The sequence below is a fragment of the Camellia sinensis genome, chromosome 8 (genome assembly GCF_055761805.1).
Source record: "Camellia sinensis isolate YWXY chromosome 8, ASM5576180v1, whole genome shotgun sequence".
Classification (NCBI taxonomy): domain Eukaryota; kingdom Viridiplantae; phylum Streptophyta; class Magnoliopsida; order Ericales; family Theaceae; genus Camellia; species Camellia sinensis.
Genome location: NC_138968.1, coordinates 132,486,831 through 132,507,406, shown reverse-complemented (window position 1 = coordinate 132,507,406; position 20,576 = coordinate 132,486,831). Strand labels below are relative to the sequence as shown.

General features: G+C 38.9%; 1 pseudogene across 1 annotated transcript in view; it reads left to right on the top strand.

Annotated features, from left to right (window-relative positions):
* The window catches only part of LOC145797124 (zinc finger BED domain-containing protein RICESLEEPER 2-like), a 159,720-nt pseudogene that overhangs the window by 75,742 nt on the left and 63,402 nt on the right, over positions 1 to 20,576 (top strand). The window lies entirely within an intron of this gene.

Below are 20,576 nucleotides of genomic sequence, written 5' to 3'. Positions count from 1 at the left end.
TCACCACTTTACGGAAGTAAGTTTAGCCTTTTCAGTTGTCCCTCCTCAACAAACCAAACCTATCCTTTGGAATGGTATGATACAGAATATGCATATAATAGATATTCATCGTTTCCAATCACAAATAATAGCCATAACAGCAGCCAAGGTCAAGTGGTCTATGCGGTACCTGATGATTTTTTAATCCAGCAGTCCCTATTATCTTGCAGAAAGTTAAATACCGTAACATCAATGGATCCTTCTCCATATGGTTTTCTCGTCTGTCGATTGAGTTGGTTCAAGCCCATATGTGGGAGTTGTGAAAAAATGGGCAAGTGTTGTAGATTGAGGAGGAGGAATAACAATAGCAGCAAAAAACATAATGAAACTAAATGTTCTCACAGTAATATTCCTAACCCTAACCCACCATCAACTATTACGGATGCTCCTCCACCTGGAAAACAAGCTACAGGTACTCCTTCGTCCCTCTACTACTAGTTTCCCCCTTGTTTTACTTTCAGTATCAAGGATTTTGGATAGAGATTTGAAAAAGAAAAATAAAAAAAATTAGGTTATATTTCATTCACATCTTCCTCACCTTTCTCATTTTAATTTCCAAAATCATGATCCAAACAGAGTCCTAAGAGTCACATCGGCCTACAAATTAATTAGGCGATTTTCACTGTCATGTGACTCGTTGGAGTAACCATCAGATCTCTCCACAAACTATGGCACTTCCTGACAAATGAAAGGGCTTTCATCCTGAAAACCTATAGCAAATAAATCATATAATTTTATGAATGACAAACTGTTTGATCTAGTTTGTCTTTTACAGGTGAAACAAAAAGCCAAGTTCTTAAAGGTGAATTTTCTATATGCTTTTTCCCTTGATTTTCTAGAGAAGGAGTCTTCCCTCCTAATTTGGTTATTTAAATTTGCAGGTGTGATCCCTTTCGGCTTGTTTCTTCTTCTTGTAGTCATGGTAATAGTATATCTTGTCCACAGATCAAATAAATCAAAGAAAGAGGATCAAATAAAAATTGAAAGATTTTTGGAGTATTACAGAGCTCTCAAGCCTACAGGATACACTTATGCAGAGATTAAGAAAATTACTGATAATTTTAAGGAAAAACTAGGCCAAGGAGGTTATGGAACAGTGTACAAGGGAAAGTTTTCCAATGATATTCACATTGCAACCAAGATCCTCAACGATGTCAAGGGCAATGGGGACGACTTCATTAACGACGTTGGAACAATAGGCAGAATTCACCACATCAACGTGGTTCGCTTGGTCGGATACTGTGCTGATGGATTTAAAAGAGCTCTCGTTTGCGAGTACTTGCCAAATGATTTGCTAGAGAAGTTTATATCATCCAATCAGGAAAAATGTTCACTTGGTTAGGAGAGGCTGCAGGGTATTGCTCTTGGGATAACCAAAGGTATTGAATATCTCCATCAAGGGTGTGATCAATGAATCCTTTATTTCGATATTAAACCTCATAACATTCTGTTGGACCACATCTTTAATCCTAAGATTTATGATTTTGGTCTAGCCAAGTTATGTTTGAAAGAACAAAGTGTTGTATCCATGACTGCTCCTAGGGGCACCGTAGGCTATATTGCACCTGAAGTGTTCTCTAGGAACTTTGGGAATGCAACATACAAATCAGATGTCTACAGTGTTGGAATGTTGTTGTTTGAAATGGTTGGAGGGAGGAAGAATACCCATGTTACAACACAGAATACCAACGAAGTTTACTTCCCTGAATGGATCTATGACCGCTTAAATCATGAACAGGGGATTGTGGTTGAGGAAGATGGAGATGCTAAGATTGTGAAGAAAATAACAATTGTGGGACTTTGGTGCATTCAGTTGTACCCAAGAGACCGGCCTTCGATGAAAGTTATGGTTCAAATGCTAGAAGGAGATGGAGACACTCTGGCCATGACCCACAATCCATTTACCACCACAAATCCTAGAACTGCTACAGGTGGAAAGTCTTTTGACAGCAAGTTAGAAGTGATTTCTGAATACGAGTGAGATAATAAAATTAGTATTGCTCGTGTATTGTTTTAATCAGTTTTGTATATATGGTAAAAATCTTGTTTCAATTAATCAGAATAGGAACGATCGTGTGATCATCTATCTATGAGAATATATTTGTATATACTAGGCATTGTATATATTAGGCATGATTGTGATGACTGTATTTCCTTTTTTTGGTCCCATTCTTGTATTTCCTTTTTTGGTTAGTTGTTGGGGTTATATAAACTAGTCTTGACGTAATTGATATACAAGTTGAATATACAAAAATATTTAGTGACTTACATGGAATCAGAGCTAGGGTTTCATTCGAACTCATTGGTCAAAGCCTTCCTTGTGTTGCAAAGGTTTTCTATGTGGTTCTTCGAAGCCACAACAGACTTCTGATTATTGGTCTGAAGTCGTGACATCTCTGGTCAAGTCGCGACCTTCTGATTTTACCTTGCGCAATCCTGTTCGCTCCTTTGTTGTCGGCTTTGCGAGTTCCTCTGGTTTGCGATCTCTCTCTCTCTCTCGTCTCGGCTTCAGGTTCTCTCAGACTCTCTTTGTTTAATATTCGTGTGTTGGGTTGGGTCACCCCGTCGTCTCTCTATTTGATATTTGTGTTCTGGGTTAGTGTAACCTAACTGGTTTTATTATATTTCATTAAGGTTCTTTATAATTTTTCATAATATTATCACCATGTCAGACGACAAAAGTCAATCTATAAATTACAAACTTACTGGAGCAAATTATGTTTATTGGTCCATTGTTATGAAAAATTTCTTGCTTGGTCGAAAAAAATGGAGATATGTTTCTGGTTCTGTATCTCGTCCATCAGATCCCAAAATGGATGAATATCAGGCTACTTGTGACACTTGGGATTGTGATAATGCCCAAGTTTTAACTTGGTTTCATAATGTTGTCGATGATCGCATTGGGATGATGTTCTCCAAGTTTACTACTGCCAAGGAGGTTTGGGACTATTTACAGGGGGTTTATCAGCAGTCCAACTTTGCCAATCGGTATGAGTTGGAAATTGCTATTGAAAATGCTTGTCAGCGAGATCGTTCTATTCAGGATTTCTATATTAAGATGACGGAACTTTGGGATCAACTTGCTCTTATGGAACCGTCTAGTCTTAAGGTACTAGATACCTATCTGCAGTTTCGAGAAGAGGGTCGTTTGGTGCAATTTTTAACGGCTCTCTCCCCGCAGTATGAGGCTATCCGTAGTGGCATCCTTCATTGGTCGCCTTTTCCATCTGTGGATGCCATTGTTCGCGAGCTCCTCTTCGAGGAAACCCGTCTTAAGACGTCTAGTCGGACTTTATCTCCATCTGTCTTCTTGGCTCCTACTCAGCCTTCTCTGTTATCGGTCCCGCCACCTCATCAGTATCAGGGCCATGCGAAGCCCAAGAAGGGGCCACTAGCTTCTGATGAGTGTGCTTTTTGCCATTAGAAGTCCCAAGAAGGGACGTCAGTCTGCTCAGTCTTCTCAGCCACCTCAGACATAGCTTCGACCTCTTGTTGCTTATACTGCCTCTGCTCCGGCTTCTGATCCTGACTTGGCTTCCTTAAGTGCCTAGATTGCTCAGTTTTAGCATCTCCGGTCCACCTCTCAGTCATCCTCATTTGCCTCTGCTCTTACCTCTCTTCATTCAGGTTTGCTTGGGTCCTCTTCAGGTATTCCTTCCTTTATCTAGCTTTTTGATTCTGGTGCCTCTCATCATATGACTCCTTACTTTTCCTTACTCCAAAATTGTATCCCCCCTCCATTTCCTATTACTATTAATACTGCTAAGAGTATCTCCAACGGTGAACTATTTTTTTCATCAAATCTGAGGAAAAAAAAGGCTATTTCTTCAATCTGATACGAGTTGCTCCAACGGTGAACACTGTTACTTGCATTAAATGCCTAGGGACGTCCGGTGGGATGACCGGTCAGACGATCAGCCGGTTGACCGGTTACGCCACTGATTTTTTTCCCCCTCCATTTCTGTTTCTGATTTTGTTTCCCATTTCTTTTTTCCCTTTTTTTTCTACAGGGCCACTGCCACCATCACGCTGCAGATCACTCCTTATATTGGCAACTTCTATGAAATCTGCACCTCCATTTCTGTTAATCTTGAATTTATTTATTTATTTTGTAATTCTCAGTTGTCCACTAGAAGGAAGCAGTTGCTCAATGAATTTTTACCCGATGATGTCTGTCCTCTTGGAGTCCAGATCATGAACATTCTACGAACAATATATCGATTTAATTCAAATGACCATAAATCTATGGAGGAGGTAACTACTGTGGATCACCTCCAAAAATTTGCCACTTGAAATTGACGATTTAGATTTGATTATTCTCATATTTAATATGCAAGCTGCTCCAGTTTTTCTTACAGATAATGATGCTCTTCCAGATTCGTTTGACAATCAAACCAAGCAAATCTCAGAGGCCATCAAAACCTCTGATCTATTGAGTGCCAACCAACTTCTAGAATCAATATGTAATCAATACACGTTTCATTATTGTGTTGCTGTGTTGCTGCTTCAGGAGCTTGGCATTTTTTGTACACAAGGGATGACCGATGGGACAATCGGTGGGACGTCTGGCTTGTTGTCCAGTGGGACCCACCTCTAACGTAAACGCACAGTGTTTTGGTAAAATCTGCCAAGCTCCTCAATTTGGTGAAATTTTTGGGCGGTTCTCATTTTGATATTAGTTTGATGAAACTGTTGGAGCCAAAAAAGTAATTTTTTCACCAAATTCAAATTTGGTGATGGTTTTGTTTAACCGTTGGAGATAGTCTAATGGGTCTGGTATGTCTGTCCTATCTATTGGATTTGTCTTACCCTCTCCCATGTCTACTGTTACTATTCCCTCTATTCTTTATGTTCCTCAACTATCTTTTAGCTTGTTTTCTATTAGTCAACTTGATGTTTCTGGTTTTGATGTTATCTTTTCTTCTTCTGTCTGTTGTGTGTAGGATCGGGAGTCCAAGAAGCAGATTGGGACCAGTTGTATAGTTGGAGATCTTTATGTGGTGGAAAGCCTACGTCTACCTCCCCTGTTGCACTTTTATCTTTTCAGTTAGATTCTCAGTCGAGTTAACCAAACAAGGAAATACAAGAATGAGACCAAAAAAAGGAGATACATTCATCACAATTATGCCTAATATATACAATGCCTAATATATACGAATATATTCTCACACCCTCACTCAAACTCAAGGTGTTATAGTCGAAAACACAGAGAGTTTGGCAAGAAGAAACCGAAAACGAGCAGTGGTGTGAGTCTTGGTGAAGAAGTCAGCAAGCTGTAGAGCCGAAGGAACAAAAAGAAGTGAGATAGAGCCAGACTGGAGGTGCTGACAGACGAAGTGACAATCAATCTCAATGTGCTTTGTTTGTTCATGGAAAATAGTGTTGTGGGCAATCTAAATAGCACTTCGGTTGTCACAGTAGAGAGAGGCCAGAGAGGACTGAGGAACGCCCAAGTCAAAGAGGAGACAACGAAGCCAAATAACCTCAGCAATAGCATGAGCCATAGCATAGTACTCAGCTTCGGTAGTAGAACTGGCAACAACGGTTTGTTTCTTGCTTTTCCAAGAAATCAAGGAATCACCAAGAAATAGACAGAAACCAGAAGTGGACTTACGATCAGTCACATCACCAGCCCAATCAGCATCAGCATAAGCCATCAAATCCAAGGAAGAAGTAGAAGACAATAACAAGTCTTGGAGGATAGTATCGCGAAGATAACGAAGAATCTGAACCAAAACAGCCCAATACAGAGAGCAAGGAGTAGAAACGAACTGGCTAATCACATGAACAACATAGGCAAGATCAGGGTGAGTAACTGTCAGATAGACTAAGCAGCCCACAAACTCGTGATACAAAGTAGGATCATCCAGGGAGACACCATCAGTAGTGTTAAGCTTCACATTAAGCTCAATGGGGGTATCATAAATCTTAGTGTCAGTAAGACTGGCACGGTGAATAATCTCATTGGCATATTTGGCCTGAGACAGAAAGTAGCCCTTGGGAGAAGAAGCAACTTCAATACCAAAAAAATACCGCAATGGTCCCAGATCCTTCATTTCGAAGGTGCAGAAGAGATCTTGCTTGACCTTAGAGATAACAGAAGATTCAAAACCAGTGATGATCATCTCATCCACATAGAGTATGAGAGTAACAAAACCAGCCGAGGTATGTCTTAGAAACAAAGCAGAGTTGGAAGCAGAAGGATGAGACCTAAGCTCGGTAATAGTAGTCTGAAAGCGATCATACCAAGCACGAGGATATTGTTTCAAACCATACAGAGCACGCCGAAGATTACAAACTTGCCCAGAGAAGTGGAGAAGGTCAGGGGGAGGACGCATGTAGACCTCCTCAGTGAGATGACCGTTAAGAAAAGCATTCTTTACGTCCATCCGATAGAGAGGCCAATGTCAAATAGCAGTAACAGAAATCAAGGTATGAACAGTAGTCATCTTGGCAACAAGGGCAAATGTCTCCTCATAATCAATACTATACTCCTGTGAGAAACCCTAGGCAACGAAGCGAGCTTTGTAGCGCTTGAGAGAACCATCAGAATGAGTCTTGACTTTATAGACCCATTTACAACCAACCAGATTCTTGCCAGCAGGCAAAGGAACCAAATCTCAAGGGTTTCTCACAGGAGTATAGTATTGATTATGAGGAAACATTTGCCCCTGTTGCCAAAATGACTACTGTTCGTACTTTGATTTCTGTTGTTGCAGTTCGACATTGGCCTCTCTATCAGATGGACGTAAAGAATGCTTTTCTTAACAGTCATCTCACTGAGGAGGTCTATATGCATCCTTCCCCTGGCCTTCTCCACTCCTTTGGGTAGGTTTGTCATCTTCGACATGCTCTGTGTGGTTTGAAGCAATCTCCTTGTGCTTGGTATGATCGCTTTCAGACTGCTGTTACTGAGCTTGGGTTTCATCCTTCTTCTTCTGACTCTGCTTTGTTTCTAAGACATACCTCGGCTGGTTTTGTTGCTCTCTTACTCTATGTGGATGATATGATCATCATTGGCTCTGAATCTTCTGCTATCTCTAAGGTCAAGCAAGATCTCTTCTGCACTTTCGAAATAAAGGATCTGGGACCATTGCGGTATTTTCTTGGTATTGAAGTCGCTTCTTCTCCCAAGGGCTACTTTCTGTCTCAGGCCAAATATGCCAATGAGATTATTCACTGTGCCAGTCTTACTGACACTAAGATTTCTGATACCCCTATTGAGCTTAATGTGAAGCTTAACACTATTGATGGTATCCCCTTGGATGATTCTACTTTGCATCGCAAGCTTGTGGGCTGCTTAGTCTATTTGATAGTTACTTGCTCTGATCTTGCCTATGTTGTTCATGTGGTTAGCTAGTTCGTTTCTACTCCCCGCTCTCCGCATTGGGCTGCTTTGGTTCAGATTCTTCGCTATTTTCGCGGTATTATCCTCCAAGGCTTGTTGTTATCTTCTACTTCTTCCTTGGATTTGGTGGCTTATGTTGATGCTGATTGGGCTGGTGATGTGACTAAGTGTAAATCCATTTCTGATTTTTGTCTGTTTCTTGGTGATTCCTTGATTTTTTGGAAAAGCAAGAAACAAACTGTTGTTGCCTGTTCTACTGCTGAAGCTAAGTACCGTGCTATGGCTCATGCTATTGCTGAGGTTATCTGGCTTCGTTGTCTCCTCTCTGACTTGGGCGTTCCTCAGTCCTCTCCGACCTCTCTTTACTGTGACAACCGAAGTGCTATTTAGATTGCCCACAACATTGTTTTCCATGAACGAACAAAGCACATTGAGTTTGATTGTCACTTCGTTCGTCAGCACCTCCAGTCTGCCTCTATCTCGCTTCCTTTTGTTCTTTCGGCTTTACAGCTTGCTGACTTCTTCACCAAGACTCACACCACTATTCGTTTTCGGTTTCTTCTTGCCAAACTCTTCATGTTTTCGACTAAAATACCTTGAGTTTGAGTGGGGGTGTGAGAATATATTCGTATATATTAGGCATTGTATATATTAGGCATGATTGTAATGACTGTATTTCCTTTTTTGGGTCCCATTCTTGTATTTCCTTTTTTGATTATTTGTTAGGGTTATATAAACTAGTCTTGATGTAATTGATATACAAGTTGAATATACATAAATATTCAGAAACTTACACTATATACTCTTACATCTTATCAAATAATACGTCTGGTGTACCAGCTTTCAAATAGTTTTGCTTGCATTTGCTATTATTGTAAAAGGAGTTGTCCAACAATTAGTTCTCACAAAAACAAAAATAAAAACCTTTCTAGCTGTACATCTTAGACCATGACTAACCATTATACAATCTTCGAACAAGAATTGTCTTACTTATAAACATAGAATGAAACACTGAAACAAACAAAAAATTAGATTGATCATTAGATTAATGCATAAAGAGGTTCACCATGCCACTTCTTTTCTTCCAACCCTTCTCAGACTTTCCCTACTAATGTCAATGATCTAGTTGTGCTTAGTCCAAAAGGCCAGCCACAACATACTCTCTCATCACAAATATTAATTTTAAGATTTTGTTTAGGGCCAAAAAAAACTCAGTACTGGTGGTCCTAAATGTGTGCTAGAGTGTTCAATTAGTTTTTAGATTTTTTTTTTTAAAAAACTCCAATACACTTTGAACATAATATTTCATATTATTTAAGTTTGGACAAAACAACTTGAAAATCAATAATAAAATAAAACTAATAGAGATTTATAAGTATTAATCTATATTCAAAGTTTAGAAATAAATGTTATATTCATAAGCTTCGAATGAATATTATTCATATATAAATAAAATAAATAATACATATGTAAAATTATATACTTTATATGTATCCCTAATGTATTGTGTCCCTAATTGTTCATGTCAGATCGCTTGTCATATTTTTGTGATTAATATTTCCGTCATCACCAAATTTGCCTCGGCTCAGGAACTTGGGTACGAGAGGGGAAGGTCCTGAAATGAGTATCCCCGCTCGCCCGAACAAAGATCGGCCTCTACTAATCATGATATGTTGTTTTATAAACACATGTGTTCTTATCCTTATTAGCTAACTTTATTATGTGACGCACACACAAGTATAGACTAAGATTGCGAGAATTAGAACAACTCAATTCATGTTTGCTTTCGAAAATGGTTTGAAAATGCCACCCTCAAGTGGGCTAAAGCGCGGGTTTGCCATCAAACATGATGGGCTTAAAATATGATGATTTGCCACTTCGCAAAGTGGGCTTAAAACTCGCATTTATCCAATTGTCCCAATTCAAGCAATAAAGCCGTCATCCACAGGCATTTATGCAGTTTATCATTTAAGCAAATAGCCTCATGGCAAGCATGCTAAATATGGCAACACTCACACTTATGCAAGTATGCTAAAGTGTAAAACTTACAGTGTACTCCGAGCCAAAACAAAAGCTAGTTAGAAATATGCATGATCCTAACCATACAAAATGCCTAATGCAACACATGCAAAAAATGAAACTAATAGGCTCGGCTACCTAATCATGGTATTTGCAACACTTTGATAGTATGTTTTAAAACACGTATTCAAGAAAGTGTATTGAAATTGCGATGCAGTTTGAATGATGCGCCGAGCCTCGGTGCATGCAAGACAAATGAATGATGCAAATACGCAAGTATAAGGTATGCTAATCAAAACGTGCCCTAATCTAACCATCGAAAGCAGGTAAATAAAAGGGAGAAAGACGTGGGGTTGGAAGACATGCACACACATACGCACGCTTCTTACAACATTGTGCCCTCTCGAAGGAGGGTCCGAATAAATAAGCTAAGCTAATCTAAGCTAAGTTAATTATTACAAAAAAACTAATTAACTATTCTAAGCTAATTAATTATTACAAACTAGATTGAATCTAATAATTAGCTATGCTAACTAGTTAAAGCAATAAAATGGCTTCGCGGGTGAGGGATACATGCATGCTCGGTTGGCTTCTTCTCGAAAAATCCACCACCTTGCCTTTGGATGCCTCTGTTTACACTTTGCTTTGATCTCGGAACCTTACACCAATTAACAGACTGCCTTGGCTCCAAAACAGGAACACTTTGAACAACTCTTCAACTGGTGGTTGGTCGGCTACCATAGATGGCTGTCGACCACTACCACTGGCCAGTCAACCACTATTGGTGGCTGTCGGCCACCCTTTCTCTAGAATTCTCTTTTTTGCTGCAATGGAGAGCAAACAGAGGCAAAACAGTGTATTCTTCAAGGAATGTGTGCACTGCCACCTCCTTATCATGTCTCAAGCTCAAAGGAGTATGGCACTTGGCTCTCAAGCCACCAATCAAGCACTTTCATGCATGATGACCAAAGAACCAAGCTTGTACAAGCTTAGTGAATGCGCGCATAAGACTCAAATGGCCACCACCCTATCATGCATGATCAAGGATGACGACGACTAAGAAATGTGATACATTTTATCACTTTGAGTATGAAATGTCCCACTTTTCTTGTGTTTGGATTAATGTCCGATCCAAACACATGCAATGCAAACAACATGCTTATCTTGCTCAAGTTTTACTTGATCCAATTTTATTTACACATTTGAAATTACCAAGCCATTCTTTAGTTGGTTAAGTCCAATGTGAAAGTCCTCTGATAAGAGAGGGGTCAGCCAAAGGATGGCTTAAGACATGAGTGAGTTCATGCCTTTGGCTAGGAGGAACCCTCAAAGAGAGTTAAAGCCATTGAGCAAAATCTTTATCTCAAGCTTAAACACAACCCTAAGGCTAACCAACCCTCAAAACAAATAGAAAATGAAGAAATGAGGGGGGTTGCAGAATTTCAGTGCTGAAATGACATGACAAATAATGCTAAAACATGCAAGCAACACATGCATAACATGTTAAGAGCCAACAACATTGAAACTAGTGAAGAGCACGACACTAGAGGCATGCAATATCAAACTCAAATGGCCAAACCAGCTCTGGACAGAGCTAAATCATGTCAAAACAATGACTACAACATACTGAAATGGCAACATAAATGGCAAGAAAAGCATGCTCACTTGTTGGCTCACAAATAAGACACAACGCACAACTCTCAAAAGCCATGAAAGAGTGAAACATGTGAAAGTGTGACTGAGGTATATGTGCTGAAATCACATGCAAAACAATGCTACATCATGTAATCAACTCAAGCAAAGCATATTAGAGGCCTTCAAACACAAAGCTAGCGAAGCCAACTACACTATAGCCATGCAAAGCAAAGCACATATGACCAAGACCACTCAAAATAGAGTTAAAGCATGTCAAAACATTGACAAAAATGTGCTAGAGTTAAGCTAACACAAGCTAGAACAATAGGCTAAATCATCAAATATGCTAGGCTAGTAAGCATGATTGCAGTACAAGTACAAAAAGCAAGCAACAAGTGACCTAACTAGCCAAAAATAGAGTTAAAGCAGGTCAAAATAAAGCCAAACACATGCTTGAACTAAGCTACAAAAAGGTAGAAAAGCATGCTCACATCTTAAACCACCAACACATGTAAACAAGATACAAGGAGGAGAGGCCACCCCCTCCTATTTTGGACCTCAAAACCAACTTTTTACCACTGATATTCCCCTATAATTCAGTGGTTAAAAGGCCAAGAAAAGAGTGTTTTAAAAGCTTTGAAAGATGGCTCAAAAGGCTTTACAAGCCAAAGAGCAAAGGGATGAAACCGCCCCTTAACCAAACAAGACTCAAACCACCATTTTGAGACCTTAAAAATAGAGGTATTTAGTTGAAAACTAGGCCAACAACAGCATGCAAAGGTGGCCAAGTAATGAATTAAAACAAAGCTTTAAAAAAGGGGATAAGGCTTTACCCTTGAAGCACAGCAGCAAACAGGTCTTCTTCTGAGCCAAAACCAGCTTTAGGTGCTCCAAACAAGCCTTAAGGAACCTCAGCTCCAAGATAGGGATATTTGATCAAGGGTCTCTTTGTAAATATTTATAGAAAACTCACTTTCAAGCACAATATATATATATATATATATATAGAGAGAGAGAGAGAGAGAATTCTAGAGAGAGAGAGAATTTTTGCTCACAAAATTTCTGAACTCTCAAAATGGGGGAGAGACCCCCCATTATCTAGAAAAACAAGCCAAAAGCTTGGCTTTATCCTTCCATACACTTGTATGGAGGATACACTCAGTGATCAACAGCTGGCACCAACTGGCAAATAAATATCTGAAAAAGGAGAAAAATAGCCGTCGACCATCATTAGTGGCCGATCGGCCACCATTGATGGCCGGCAGGTACAAGCCATGGCCGATGGACACTGGGGATGGCTGACAAGCCACCCTCTCCTCCAGATTCAAAGCAACAAGCTCTTGGTCCACAATCAAGCATAAAACAGACAATATGAGAGGCTCCAAGGCAAGGCGCTCAGCCTAGACCTTCAGAGACTCAAAATGAACACGAGCGAGCACAATCACCGGGTGTTAAAACGATGACGTTCAAGTCTTGAGGACGGTCAAAAGTGGGGTGTCTACAATCCTCATTCTCTTTTAATTCATATTTTCTATATTTTAAGTTTGTGTTTTTAACTATGAGTAGCTAAGCATGTTGCTAAGGTAATAAGGAGTGAAGCCACAAGAAGTGTTTGATGTTTGCCAACTATTCTTCATGGTTTTAATGTAAGGTTTTATTTTATTTGGTTGGTTATTTTATTTGGATTTATTTTTATTTTTATTTTTTATAATTCTTTGATTTATTGTTTACTTTGGGTACAATGAATGCTTAGAATTCCTTATGCATTAAATTATTAGTTTTGCATGTTGAGCCAATCAAGTTTTTATGAAATCATCTTTTGAAAAATACTGTTCACAAACTAAATTGTTAAACTTTCCAATTTAGATCAACTTTTTTATGAATCTCAATTGAGTTATAAAAAGAATTGTTAGCAAACGCCATTGATTTGTTTTGAGTGGATCTCTTAACCTTACTCCCATTAAAACTTTCATTTACAACTATCTATGACCAAAATCAAACTCCATTTCGAATCAAAATTTCATAAATTCTTTGGACTTGCACAATAAATCCCTGTGGAAATAACTTTGGGACTTCCAAGAATTACTATGCTTGACGATGACATTTTCCTAAACTTGGAAACTCAATTACAGTGAATAATAAAAACTGACAAGCACCTAATAAAGTGTCTCAATCTCAAGAAAATACATTGATAAAAAAAAAAAAAAAAAACCTCAAGAAAATACAGCAATGTAAGGATTTCAGTCTTCATAGCAAACTTCTTAACAAATTAGTGAAAGGTCTTTACAAAAAATGTGGTTGCAGGACAGAGTAGTGTTTTCCCATTTTAAGGTCCCCAACAATTTTACGGCAAATAACATAACATGACACGATTTTGAGGAAAAATAAGTATAAAAAATAGTAAACATTATAAATATTTCATGAAGTTGTAATAATTTTTAAAGATTACTCATGAACAGTAACTCCCGCCTTATTTGTCTGAACAACTAAGTAAGTAGGTCACATGTTGTTGTTTGATTTTTAAATTAACTTTTTTGTGGGGGGTCTAAAAAACCCTACTTAAGACATGGTTTATCAAAAAATAAAAAAAAAAAAATAAAAATAAAAAGCAAACAAGTGCTTATACAACTTTCCAGAAAAATTAAAAGGGAAAAAGAATAATTGGCTGAACATTTACTTTTTAAGAGCTTCTAGGCTGGAACTTTAAGAATTGATCTTTGTTGGTTATAAAGTCATGCATATAGCACTTATTTGGAGTTTGAGCCAAAAATGATGCGGCAAGTATAATTCATGGCATCTTTGTCTTTTATCTATATTTTATGCTAAAATCTTTTAAAAACTACAGCTTTAATTCTAAAATTTCATTTTTAATAAAATTAAAAAAAAATTATTTAAAATCTTGATATCTTTCAAACAATATTCAATGTTGAGTGTAAAATTTTTGAAAAAAATGTCACGTTCTTTTCTTCTTCTTCTTCTTGTTCTTGTTCTTCTTTTATTTTATTTTTTATTTTTATTTTTTTAATGTTTACAATTTTGAAAGTGGATATAACCATTTTTTAATTTGAAAGTGGACAGATATATCATTTTCTCTTTTTATTTTATTTTATTTTTTTGATTAGGAAGTGCCAAATGTATTTAAGAATTAAAAAAAAATTAGATAAGCTTAATTATCTATGCATACTTAACTCTGTTATTTCGAACATGTGTTAAAATTTCATACTTAACATGAATTTTATTTAAAATAGCTAAATATAAACTTAAATTATAAGATTTTAAAATTTCAATACAAAATAAACATATAGACAAAACCTAGCATTAAAGACTATTAAAAAGTGCTTTTAGTATGCCAAGCGGTGCTTAAATTTACTTAAAATTAAAAAAAGAAGCAACAATAGGACTACAGACCAAGCCTACAGGACTACAGACCAATCAGCCTCATAAATTCTACTTACAATAAACTCTCTAAAGTTTTTGCTAATAGGCTGAAAAAAGTGTTACCAGCAGCGATTGGTCTTTTTGGGGAGGAGATGCATCATGGATGGGGTCTTGATCGCCAATGAAGTGGTGGATTGGTAGAGAAAATCCAGAAACAAACTGAATTGGAATTTTTTGTTGCATATGCTTTCAAATGTTGGTTTTGGTCCCAAGTGGGTCAACTAGATTAGAACTTGCATTAACTCTGCTAGAGTATCTGTGCTTGTTAATGGATCTCCTACATCTGAATTCTACCCACAAAAGGGTCGAGGCAATGGGATCCACTATCACCCTTCATCTTCATTATTGTAGCTGAGCAATTGAATTTGTTGTCATGAGAGCAAAGGAGTTGGGCCTACTTAAGGGAGTCTCTGTAGGCACAAATTGAGTTAATAACTCGCATCTGCAGTTTGCAGATGATACCATCATTTTCTGTGAAGCTGAGTGGGCTGAAGTGGCAACAGTCAAGAGGATCCTGAGGTAGTAATATCAGGTTTGAAGATTAATTTCCACAAGAGTGTCGTGTGTGGAATAGGATTACCCGAAGAAATTGTTGTTGAGTATGCTTCAAGATTAAATTGCACTAAAAGTATCTTGGGATGCCATTGGGTGCTAACCCATCTAGGAGAGCAACATGGAAACCTGTGGTGAAGAAATTTAAGAAGAAATTAACTGGGTAGAAGAGGAGGTTATTGTCCTTTACAGGTAGAGCGACACTTATTAAATCAGTTCTTTTTTCACTTTTAGTTTATTATATGTCATTGTTTAGTATGCCAAAATGTGTTGACAAGGAAATAGATAAGATCCAAGCAGCATTTTTATTCTGATACCAAAAGGAAGGTCCATCTTGTGAAATGGAAGGAAATTATGAAGGACAAGAAGCATGGTCGTTTGGGGATCAGAAACACAAGGGTTGTCAATGATTGCCTAATAGCTAAATGGTAGTGGAGGTTTGGGCTAGAAAATGATTCACTGTGGAAGGAGCTTATCTGTAGCAAATACAAGCTAGATAGTGGCAGATAGTTCCTATTCTTTGTGGAAGCAAATTACATTTCAAGGGTGTGGAGTGACATCTTACTTATAGGCCAGTCTAATACAAGGCTATTTAACCTCTATATGAATAATACAATGATCAACATTGGGGATGGAGAGAGAATCAATTTCTGGGTGGATAATTGGAGGGGTACTACATGCTTAAAATCTCCATTCGCAAGACTATTCTATTTATCCTTGGAAAAAGACTTTGAGTATGCAATTGACAAAAAGAAGAACTCAGAATTCTTGGTCATTTAATTTTAAAAGAGCATTGTTGGCATGAGAGGAAGAAGAAGGGCACAAAATGATAATAGAACTTCATGAGAGCCTTGTTCTAAGGATGGGTACTAAGGACTACATCAGTTGGGTGGCGGACTGTTTAGGTGGTTTCAAAGTATGCTCTGCTTATAAATGGTGTGAGGAGTCATTGTGCCCTGGTGATATTACACTAGGCATGATCCGAAACAACTATTCTCCAACTAAAGCACAATTTTTTTCTTGGCTTGCTTGGAAAGGTAAGTTAAAAACAATTAAGCATTTGCATAGAATTGGTATTCTAAGTGATGAAGTGAATCTTAAATGTGTTTTCTGCCACTCTGAGGCTGAGTCAGTGGATTATGTAATGGTGCTTTGCCCTTTTGTATGGAGAATTTGGTAAAAAATTATGAATTGCTGAGGTATGCAATGGGTAGCCCCTAGATCAGTGAATAGTTTGCTACTTTTGGTGGAGTGGTTGGAGATTCAGAAAGGGAGAAAGTCAGATTTGGAGAACTATCCTTACCCTATGGACTTTGTGGAAGTATAGAAAGACTGGTTATTTTATGGAATGCAACTAGACCATGAGGAACTCTGTGAACCCATATTAACCAGGGTAGGCCTTTGGCTGAAATCATATTCAATTGGGAGGTTCTATTCTATAAATGATTTTGTGAATTAGATTCATCAAGTCAGGAGTAGTGTTGGCCTTCCAAGATAAGAGAATGGAGTGGTTGTGTTATTGGTAATTTTCCCGATAATAGAACACGAAATTATATAAAATAAAACAGTGAAGATAAAAAAATCTTATTTTTAATTTTTAAAGAAAACACAAGATTGGAAAATGGATTACAACATTAGAACATTTTATAAGATGGATTCATATGGACATACAAAAATAATATAGAATAAATAGATTATAGCTAAAAGTTTGAAAAACAAAAGATAAATGATACAAACCAAAGCCTGTGGTATACACAGTTTCCTTAAAACAGCTTCGCCGCCTCGCCAATGGGTGCTAGAGGAACGCTGTCGTCTGTTTCCCAATATACTACAGTCGAAACCAACTAATACAGAAACACCTTCTGAATAGTTTTGGCGAACTTAACAATGACAACACTCTCTCATTAACAAGAATCAAAGAAAGGGCTAACAAAAGGAGATAACAAAAGTTTCTTTGAATTTTTTCTTTGATGTAAGAAACATCTCCAACTTCTTCTAAAAGATCACCATTTTCCATCTCAAAAAACCTCTAAAAACAACCTACTAAGTTGGCGGGTAAATGCCTCTATTTATACAAGTAAGGGAGTCACTAACCATGAAAACTATCATCATGGGCCATCAAATTCCATTAACCAAAGTCATCAACTCTAGCTATTAGGGCTAGAGTTATAAAGGTTGAAAACTCATGGCCACTAATATGGTCATTAACCCCATCATCAATACATGAGAGTTACAATAGTCTAAATCTCACATGTGCTTAATATATACAAATAATATGTATATAATGATATTTGAATAATTCAAACAGATAGACGCAAAATGGATACGGATGTTCAGTCACAATCCAACCCAAGTCTAATATCAAACACATGCACAAGCTAAACCGAACATAGCACAACTTAGCCCAAGCTAAAGACTCAGTCCAAGCTCAAGACTAAATCCAAGTCCAAATCCAAGTTTAAGACCAAACCCAGCATATGCATAAGCACAAGCCTAGGCCCAGTCCAAGTCCAAACCAAGACTAAATCCAAATCTAAACCTAACTTTTATTGATGCCCACTTTATAAGACAATTCTCATTCACAACCTAATAGTTTCGACTCATTATTTTCATATTATAATTTTCTCACTTAAGATAATATAAATCCACTTAGACTCATTTCAACCGATGATTGAGTTTCACTTTAATCTCAAATTAAAATTGCCGAAGAATTATTATTTTCTAACATTTGTTGTTGTCTGATGGTTTGGAGTGTAGTGGTTATCTGTTAGCACCTTCTACTTGAAGACTGCATGGTTGGCATTGGCAGCACCTTGTGCCCATGACCAACCAAGACCAAGGCATGAGGGAGGCATGCCAAGACAGCAAGGTAAAATGTTGTCCAAGTGCTGAGGCAGCAGCACAACCCTTGGCCAAAGTATGTGCAGCCGTTGCACAGATGCAAGGCATTAACATGACCCGAATGTGGGCTGCAGCATGCTTGGGGGTTAAATGCAATCAGTAGGCAAAACTTGGTCTGGAGGCTAAGACAACCAAATTCGTGGCTGACTTGATGAGGCAAACAAACATGGCAGTTACTAGCAGTTATGCATGTCAGTTGGCAGCAGTTACCCATGATGGGCAAAGACAAGGCAAGTCTGGACACCTGGAACTAAGCCTGAAACATAGCAGCAGTTAAGAGCAGTTATGCTCCAGAAATGTTCCTAAGTCCCTAGGCAGTTGGGGGTGTCAACTGCCATGCCACTTGGCATGCTTTCCTTGTAATGCTGGTTGTAAGTTGAAACTGATTGTAAGCCTATTTAGGCATCAGCCATGGAACTCGAAAATTAACTAAGTGTTTTGTAAGAGTTCCATAGGCATCCTTTGTATTGTTGGTGCAATCAATAAAGGTTGGGATTTTTCCTGTAATTACTTGCTGCCTATTCTTACTTGATATAACACTGTGTGTGTGTGTGTATTCATACTTGGCTGAGACTAAGTGTCCAACTTAGTGCCATTACAGGCTGAAATTTTGAAACGAAAATTGACCCTGTAACAATTGGTATCAGAGCACGGTTTTGCTCTAATGGTTTCTGGCATGGATGCCTTAAAAGACAGGGTAACTCGGTTGGAAAATCTTGTTGGTGACCCTGCTGATGAGAATATCTCACTGTCGGATCGATTGGATGCTGTGGGCACAAGGCTTCTTGCTCTTGAGTCCTCGACAGCAGATCGGTTCAAAGACGTGCTGTCTGATGTCTTGGCCATTTCGGATTCTTGGAAAGACAAAATTCAAGAAATTGTGGATGAACAGTCCCTTCTGAAGAAGGCCATCTGTGGGCATACGAATTCTGAAAAGGCTCCTTCGAAAATCAAAGTTCCAGACCCTAAAGCATTTGCTGGAAATCGGAGTGCAAAGGAACTTGAGAATTTTCTGTGGGACATGGAGCAGTATTTCAAGGCTGCTCATGTGCCAGAAGGAGAGAAGGTAACAATCACAAGCATGTACCTTACCGGTGATGCAAAACTCTGGTGGCGTACTCGTGTCGGGGATGATGCTCGGACAGAGATCTCAACTTGGGATACTCTTAAGAAGGAAATGAAGGAACAATTCCTTCCGTGCAACACATCTTGGGTTGCAAGGGACGCCTTGAAACGGTTGAAGCATGCTGGATCGGTGAGGGACTATGTGAAAGAATTCAGTTCGTTGATGCTGGACATCAAGAACATGTCGGAGGAAGATAAACTCTTCAATTTCATGTCTGGGTTGCAAAATTGGGCCCAGTTAGAACTTCGAAGACTCGGTGTCAAAGATTTGCCCTCTGCCATGGCTGCTGCAGACGGGTTGCTTGACTACAAGTTAAGCAAGGAACCCACTACTGAAACCAGCAAATCCAAGAAGAAAGGAAAAGAGAAGACGGGAGAGAAGAAGTCTGGTTTCAGGAAGGGGAAAGAGGGTTCCAAGTACAAACATAAAGGGGATTCTTCTCAGACCAACGGTGGGAAATCTAACAAAGGGTGTTTCATCTGAGATGGACCCCATAGAGCGAAAGACTGTCCCAAGCGTGAGAAATTGAATGCTATGGTCGCAGAAGATGGCAAAGGGGAGTCGGATTCTGAGGGGCCGACTAGGGTAAATCCCTTACAATTGCTCAATGCAATTCATGTGGACAAAGCCCCTACCACTGGTTTAATGTATGTCAAGGTGACATTGGCGGGTACCGACAGTGCTGCGATGGTAGACACCGGTGCCACGCATAACTTTATGTCAGAAAAAGTTGTGCAGACCCTCGGATTACAAGTGACCCAAAGCGCCAGTCGAATCAAGGCCGTAAACTCAGCGGCTCAATCGGTGCAAGGAATGGCTTCCAAAGTATCAATCACAGTTGGAGATTGGACTGGACGGGTTAACTTGATGGTGGTTCCTTTGGATGATTTCGATGTCATCTTAGGAAATGACTTCTTTGTGACTGCAAAAGTGGCTTTAATGCCATATTTGGGTGGGATACTTATTTCGGATGAAGACAAGCCTTGCTTTATCGCTGGTTGCAGTAAATCAGACAAAGGCAAGGGCACAAAGAGGAAGACGGGGACCCTCTCAGCCATTCAAGTGCACAACGGTTTGAAAAAGGGTGCAGAGACTTATCTTGCTGCCTTGGTGGAAATCAAACCTGATCTGTTAGTAGAAGTGCCGGATGAAGTGGTAGAAGTATTGAGGGAATTTGAGGATGTGATGCCTCCGGAGTTGCCAAAGTCCCTTCCTCCTCGGCGTGCCACTGATCATAAGATTGAGTTGATTCCGGGTGCTAAGCCTCCAGCAAAGGCACCCTACAGAATGTCCCCAATGGAACTTACGGAGTTGCGAACGCAATTGACGGACTTGTTGGATGCTGGACTGGTTCAGCCATCCAAAGCCCCTTACGGTGCCCCGGTGCTTTTTCAAAAGAAGCAAGATGGAAGTTTGCGCATGTGTGTGGACTATCGGGCTCTCAACAAAGTGACTATAAAGAACAAGTATCCAGTCCCTTTGGTGGCAGACCTGTTCGATCGACTGTGCAAAGCCACT